At 47.2% G+C, this 7,633-nt stretch overlaps 1 long non-coding RNA gene across 1 annotated transcript; it reads right to left on the bottom strand.

Moving 5' to 3' along the window:
• Positions 1-5,260: 5,260 nt before the first annotated feature.
• Positions 5,261-6,780, bottom strand: LOC120943571. The gene is made up of 4 exons (XR_005750303.1): positions 6,687-6,780; positions 6,406-6,495; positions 6,193-6,295; positions 5,261-5,432 (listed from the first exon to the last, which is right to left on the bottom strand). It is a non-coding gene; the product is annotated as an uncharacterized LOC120943571 (long non-coding RNA).
• Positions 6,781-7,633: the final 853 nt, after the last annotated feature.

The following is a 7,633-nucleotide window of genomic DNA, read 5'->3' as shown; positions in this document are numbered from 1 at the left end:
TTGTGCCATCTGGACAGAATTTCCTTCTGTAGCACTCACGTGTAAGATTGTGCATATGGTACCGGCCTCGAAGGAGGCCACCATGAGGCCCAGGACTTGCATGCAAAAGCGGAGTGACGACCATTTCTGGGATGTCAACTGCCGCAATCAATCCCAGATATACTAGGCGTTGAGTCGGTACCATTACTGACTTCTAAATGTTCAGTAGCCACACAAGGTGTCTGAGGGTCTGACAGGTTATAGACACGCTCACCTCTAATTCTGAGGCCGAAGTGGCCCTCAGAAGCAGGTCGTCCAAGTAGCCTTGTCTTAGTAGGCAGAATTGGGGCAAGCACCTTGGTGAACACCCTTGGTGCCGATGCAAGGCCAAAGGGAAGAGCAACAATAGATAGTGGTCTTCCCCGACCGCAAAACGCAGATATCTTTGATGCTTTGTGCATATGGGACATGTAAATAGGCATCCCTGATGTCCAAGGATGCCAGAAAGTCCCCTGGCAGTGAAGGTCCAGAATTGGGCGAACGCCCTCCTTCTTTGGAACTATGAACAGATTGGGGTAAAACCCCTGAAACCGTTCCAGAACTGGGACAGGAATAACCACCCTGCGTTTTAGCAGGTCTAAAACTGCCCCAAATAGGGCTTCCCGACGAGTCGGTTGTAGCTGGAGGTTGGAGGGAAAAAATCTGTTTGGTGGGCAAGATAGAATTCCATCTTGTACCCCTGAAGACACTACTTCACAAACCCACCGGTCGGGGACCTAAGATGTCCACCGGGTCGCGAAGACGTCCCCCACCCGAGAGATGGGGGGGGCAAACCTTCATGCGGACGTAGCTTTGTCTGCAGGTTTGAGAAACCAGGGACGTCTCTGTCCCTGAGCAGGCGCTTTATCGGCCTGTGGTCTTTTACCTGCCGTACAGGGCAGATGGAAAAAAACGCTTGTGTGCGGTAAAGAAGGGCCCTTGCCTACGGCGTGGCTCCTTCCCCTTTTGGACTGTGAAAGCAGTGTGCTCTTACATCCTGTGGCATCTTTAATAATGTCATCCAGGGAAGCTTCAAAGAGTCTGTCGCCCTTAAAGGGGCAGGTCCATCAGGGCTTTTTGGAAGATTGGTCCGCCGACCAATTCTTTACCAAAGTAGACGGCGTAACATCACCGCCTGAACTGAAGCGATGGCCAGCAGAGGAATATGTCAAAGGCTGATTCACAAATTAATTTTTGGCCTTGTACTAGTTGGTCAGCTAGGGCTACCTCGTTCGAGGAAGCCTGACGTGCTTGTAACCCATTGAGCAGCATCTTGACCATTCCGTGAGTGTCTGAGACACCAGGGCCCCAACTATGGTTGGGTGTACCACCGAACCCACTACCGTGTACAGGTTGCGGGTGATCGCCTCAGCCTACTCTCTTCAAGAAGGTCGCCTCACTGTCTGGGAGATCTTGGTCCGCATTGTCAGATACCTCAGAGTCAGGGTCATGAGTGCTAGCTGGACCCGGCTCTGCATCTGAGTTGTCCCCAGCAGATGGCAGGGGGAGGGGCACTTCCTAGCCCCCGTTCTCCCACGCGATGCTTCTACCTTGGCAACAAAGGCACCTATGATTGCCGAAATAGCATCCACCGATACATCAGGTGCCAACTCAGGTGTCTCAGGGGGAAAAAGCGTCCATTTCTGGCGCCATGCTGCCCACACGATTGACACAGGGACTTCCAAACAAGGTACTATAACCCACCCTCCTAGCTGCAGCAGAGATGAGGGGTTCCTCCCAGAGGACTCACCACCCAGGAACCAGTAGTACGATGTTGTCCTTAGCTGAGCTGCTTCTTGTCTGCTGAATACTAACAGATCTAGGGTCTGTAGGTCTGCTGTAATGGCTGCTATTTAATAAGGCTGCTGCTTTAATCAGCTCTTGTTTGCTAGTCAGCAGCGTGTCTGTCTGGCTTCTGAATTAAAACTGAAGATGGCCGCCACTCAGGCACTAGAGGCCAACAGCGCTGAGGTCCCAAAAGCATGGCCGCCAGTGTTATCTATATAGATAGGATCAGGCTACAAAAAAATGGCTGCCAAACGAGATCTAGAGGCCCCGACCTTGTGATAAGGCTGTAGGAAATGCTACCGTTTATGCGCCGTCCTTGGGCCGTACTGTGCAGGCCGCTGGGCGATAGACACGGTATGGCCCTTCTGGGCGCCGAGCGTGTGCAACATCACCGGAATCCTAGGCAAAAATGGCCACCGAGGTGGCTGCTAGAGGCAAAATTGCAATGTAAACCCCAGGAAGTTACCATTACAGTGTGGCTACAAGAAAATGGCCGCCAGTGTAGAAAGTAAACCTGCAGACACCAAAAGTATGGTCGCCGAATGTCAATAGAGGCCAAATACAATGAGGCTACAAGAAAATGGCCACCAATGTATACAAACAATCCGGCATGGGTCACAGGGAAAATGGTCGCCGACAGCATGGAGCAGGACGACACAGTATGCAGCTCTATACATTGTGCAAGTAATACACTTTTAGTGAACATAGTTGGTTCCCCCAGGTGAAGCTCCCAGGGGAACCCCCACCCCAGCAGCTAGCTCAAGGAGCCTAGGGAGGAGGGGAGGGGAGAAGGGAATAAAAAGCCCTTTACTCACCTCTCCAGGGATGCCCAGCTGTCTTCTTGCTGAAGCAAGGTAGTAACTACTTGCCCTTCCCGTGGGTTTATGCTGGAAGCATCCTGGACAGTGCATCTACCGCATGGTAACGGAGGTGACTGTTGGTCAGGCTACTGCGACTCCGCCCTGCAGACCGGTCCTTATGCAAGCCCTGGAGCGCATAGCTCACCGGCCACCTGTAGATCGATGGGCCTGTCGTGGACGACCCAGTGCGTAGCTATGGTCGGCACATGCTCGATGGCCGAAGTTGGAACATGCAGGTATGCGTCCATGATATCCAAGGACGCCATGAAGTCCCCCTGATGGAGTGCCGCTATCCACCGAGCGCAGTGGCGGAACTACCGCCATAGCGACCCACGCGGGCGCTATGGGGCCCGCAGCCGAGTGGGGCCCGGTGAGGATGAAGAATAGGATCCGCTGGAGCGTTCCGGAGCCTCGGCCTAGGAAAGTCCCCGGCTTCGGCCTATCTCCGGCCATCTTGCTCCACCCAGTGTGCTTGCCAGAGCCCAGCGTGACACGCCTCCCCACCTCAGCGCGCTGACTTCTGTAGTCTATGGCTGCAGGGAGATTGAGTGGATCGGTCAGGTTGATGTCAGGATGGGCGGGGCCAATATCCGGAGCTCCGCCCCTTTGTTAGACAACCCAGAGCATAGTGAGCGGGAAGTACAGTAAGTGAAGGTGCCCAGCAGCTGACCAGTGTCTATCTCCCTCTGCCTTTATGCTACAATGGCAGCCGATTCCCAGCCTCCTGGTATTCTCTCTCCCTGCACTCAGCTCAGTGCTGTCGGCTCTCCTTCCTGCATGATCTTCTATTTACCTCGTAAGTTTTTTACTCCTCCCCCTTCTAGATACTAGTCCTGCTCACATTCTCCCTTCTTTGTCCCAGTGATTGTGCCCAGAATATGTCTCCATGCAGTCACCCCTGTGCTCTCCTTCTGTCTCACATCACAGTGGATCTCATTCCTCCAACTCACTGTCCCAACAAGCCTGTGTATTGTTTTCTACTATCCTCCTGACTTATCCAGCATGGCTTCTCACTCCTCTCTTCTAGTGTCATTCTTCCTCAGTTCTGATACAAATCTCCCATCCCCCTATCTAATGTAACTTCTACTCCCCTCTACACTATCATCACCCCTTACACACCCCCATCCCCCTCTATACATCCATGTATCACACAGCCCAGACACCACTATGTAACCCTTCACTGACTGATCTGGTTAATGTGTCCCATGTTCTATTACCCATAGCTTAAATCTGTCATAGGAATCTGAGCAATAGTCCAATTGTATTCAGAACTCCTATTCCCTCACCTATAATAACCTCCTCGCTGGGCTCAAATGTGTGCGATCACAGACATCGCATGTGGATTTGCACATCATATACAATGTCTGTGCGATGCAAATTCAGCCATTCAAACTGTATGCCTGAAATCGCATTTACACCAGAATGGTGCAGGACTCTTTTTTTGGTCCTCACTGAAATCAGATCTCATGGGTGTGACACTTCTGGGTGTAAACACCCATGAGATCCGATTCCTTCACCATTTTACAGTTTACACAGCAATCTGAGAACCGATCTGGGGGTGTCATTGGCTTTTTATTGACACTCGCAGCGGTTCGCAGATGTCAGTGTGAACTGTCTGGTGCGATTCGGGAACCTGCACAGGATTCGCAGGCTTTCTCACATCATACCAGTGTATACCCAGCCTTAATCATTTCACTAGATTTCTATTTTTTATTTGTTTATTTTTTCAGAATTTTTAAAACTGTTTTTCAATGGATATTGAGCCCAGGTTCACACTGACAGGAGGAATAAAATTGTGCACGTTCAGCTGAACTCACACGATTTCACTCCCATAGGTCAGTCGCAACTTCAGAGGCGATTTCAGAGACATCTGTGTGGGTTGCGGCACAGATGTCTATGGAAATTGCACCCCGAAGTCGGCAAAAGTAAAGAAACTACTTTTAGGACTGGTGCAGCCAAATCGCTTCAATGCGAATCTAGGCTGAATAATCATTAATCTGTGCATAGCATGCGCCTGAGCCTTGCACTCTGTGCATAGCATCCCCCTGAATCCTGCACATAGCATCCTCCTGGACCCTGCACGTAGAATCCTCCTGCACGTAGCACCAGCATACATGGGGCACACTGACCACCAGCATACAGAGGGGACACACTGACCACCAATATGCTGGGCCAGTGGTTACCAGTATACAGAGGAAATAACAAATCAAGTAAAACAACCATACAACCCAAAAAAAACTCAAAAGCAATAAGAGAATCTTGTCAGCTAGCTCACTCATCTAACACGAATCAATAAAAAGCAAAAAAAATGCAGCACTGCTCAACACTTCATCTTTAAAATTGTACAAATGGACTTATAAGTGTAATGGTAAAACCTATAAATGAATATCCAGTGCAAATCAATGTATTGCAATATAGTAGTGATGGTGTCACCCCCTCTGCAAATGGTAGAAAACATTGCAGAGCTGCATGAATATATGTTCCTGATTGGGGAGGGGCATGGGACTGTGCGAATGCAGTTGGGATATATGATATGAATCAAAGAAGATTTGCTGAGGTACCGCAGATATCATACATAGTAGACAAAACTTGTATGCGTAAAAAATATAATTTAATTTAATTCACATTGATCATATGAACACACACATGGATAAAAAACATGATCACATGAGATATTTAAGTAGAGTTACAGATAGGTGTATGCATAGGGTCCAACATGTTTCGCCCTTCGGGCTTCTTCAGGGACAAAAATGCATATTATATAATCTATAAATAGATAAGAACATGCAAGTATGGTACAGTTTACAATTTCACATAATATACAGATCAATGACCAACTGCAGAGAAAGACGCAGTTTTTAAGCTGCCAAAGTCAACGTGTTTACTATGAAAACTAGAAATACATATAAAATAAAAAAAATAAAAAAATGAAACTAGAGTTTGTCTGTGTCTGCCGACACTGTGTCAGAAGGTAAATGCCCAGAGCAACAAATACCTCAAATGTGATCGCACATCGAATTCCCAGGCGTAGCCGTCAGAGAGTGCTAGATGGATTAGCAAAGTACAGCACACTTCATGGACAATCCACAAGTCGCGCTGGGGAGCAAATGGAGGCAAGTTATATTGAGATAATATAATCTAATATTTATAGGGAGATATATGAAGTTTGCAGGTTAAACGAAAGTAAAAGATATAGATATGTAATGGAGATGGGCGTTTTTACTGGTTAGCAGAAATGTTATAGAGGTAATAACCAAAATATTATGCATGCTATTAATGCATGCAGTAATAGTACTAAAAAAGAATAATAGTGATGATGGTAAAGATGGACCATTAAAGGGTCTATTTGGAAGATGTATAGAAATCTAAAAAGCTTTTATATAAAAGTGTATCTAAAACAAGCATCTGCTTGTAAATATTTTATCCTTTTAGGCTTATGTTTTGGTGCAAAATATGCACCATACAAACGTGTCATAATGGCAGTTTCAGAAATCATAATTAATACAACTTGAATAAAATTACATACCAAGTTTCAATTGGGTGGATTGCTTGTGAAGAGATGTTAAAGTGTAAGTAACACACTGAAAAGGGGCTGATTGGAGCCAGGTGCACCGGGCGTATTTAGCAATCTGAAGTAATTACACATATGGATACATGTCAAAACCTCATAGGAAAAAACAGCGACAATGAAAGATATACTAGAAATAAGATAAAGGGTGTAGGATATGTGTGTAAATACCTCCTAAGGCAGCTCCAATATGGAAGGTTGGTAAATATTTAAACCCCAAATGGGGTGCAGGGATAGACCAGTGCCACAGCTGAACATCCACTAAAGGCAAAAACAGGGAAAAAGTAAATATAAAATAAAAATATAATTAGAAAAGGGATCCAAGGGAGCAAGTTCCCTTATGGAAATGTTTAAATAGTAATGCAGAGAGACGTATGGCTAACCTCCATATGTAGGAGGAAGGCATAGCAGAGACTCGGAGTCAGTAAGGGTAAGAGATTAACATAAATTACCTTGGTGTGGTGGCTGGTATAAGCATGGTCTACCTGCGATGGCCTGAGCAGATTGTGTCTGCTGGATGTGCTGCTTATGTACTCCCCATGTCCTCTGCTGTAACAAACGTCAGAGAACTAGTGTGGGCGGGCAGAGCGCGTCAGGAGAGGTGTGGGGAAATCCTCCCCTGTCAAAGCTGTGTGGAGAACCCGCCCATCGGGGATGACGGTGTAGTCACGCCCTCTGGGCGGGATGGGAGAGCGGCAGTCCGTCTCCACGGCGATGCGGTCACCCATAGCACAGCAGATGTGCTCGGAGAGCGGATGACCACAGCATCATGGCCTCCGCCATGATTCAGAGAGATCTGGTGGTCACCCCTGGGCGCCCAACTGGCGAAAACCGTGGATGTCGGATGGCAGTGCATGTAGTGGCTGGAGAGACAGCCTGATCAACATCAGAAAAATTTAACCCAAAATCAAAAAGGCATGGGAGGACAACCTCCAAACCTGTTCTATTCAGATGATGAAGATTCTCTGTGAACAGTATGGACAGGACATCCAACAAGTAGATGTCGAAATTAAAGAATGGCTCGACAACAGTGGAAACGTGAATACGTATCCCAATTATACTGCCTGTGAGAAACAACTCAAGGATCATCTCACACGGTATGCAACAAACCTGATCAAGACAAAAGAGAGTAAATACCAAAGAGATAGGCGCGCTTATGACAACGATCAAGCCTATAAATGGACAAGTTCCAATCCATCTCGTAATAACACGAAAAAAGTAACACAAAATTATCCCCTCTGGTGGAGACGGACAGACAGGGCTCTGACACCTCATCATTGTCATCAGCCTCGTATGTCCCAATAGGTAGAAGACCCGAAAAAGAAAAGAAACGCAAAAACGATACCGATAGCAGTTTACAGGAAATTTCACGTTCACATTTCCCCCTTAAAGATAAACG

Source organism: Rana temporaria, chromosome 6 (genome assembly GCF_905171775.1).
Source record: "Rana temporaria chromosome 6, aRanTem1.1, whole genome shotgun sequence".
In the NCBI taxonomy this organism is placed as follows: Eukaryota; Metazoa; Chordata; class Amphibia; order Anura; family Ranidae; genus Rana; species Rana temporaria.
This window is presented reverse-complemented; position numbering and strand designations above follow the sequence as displayed.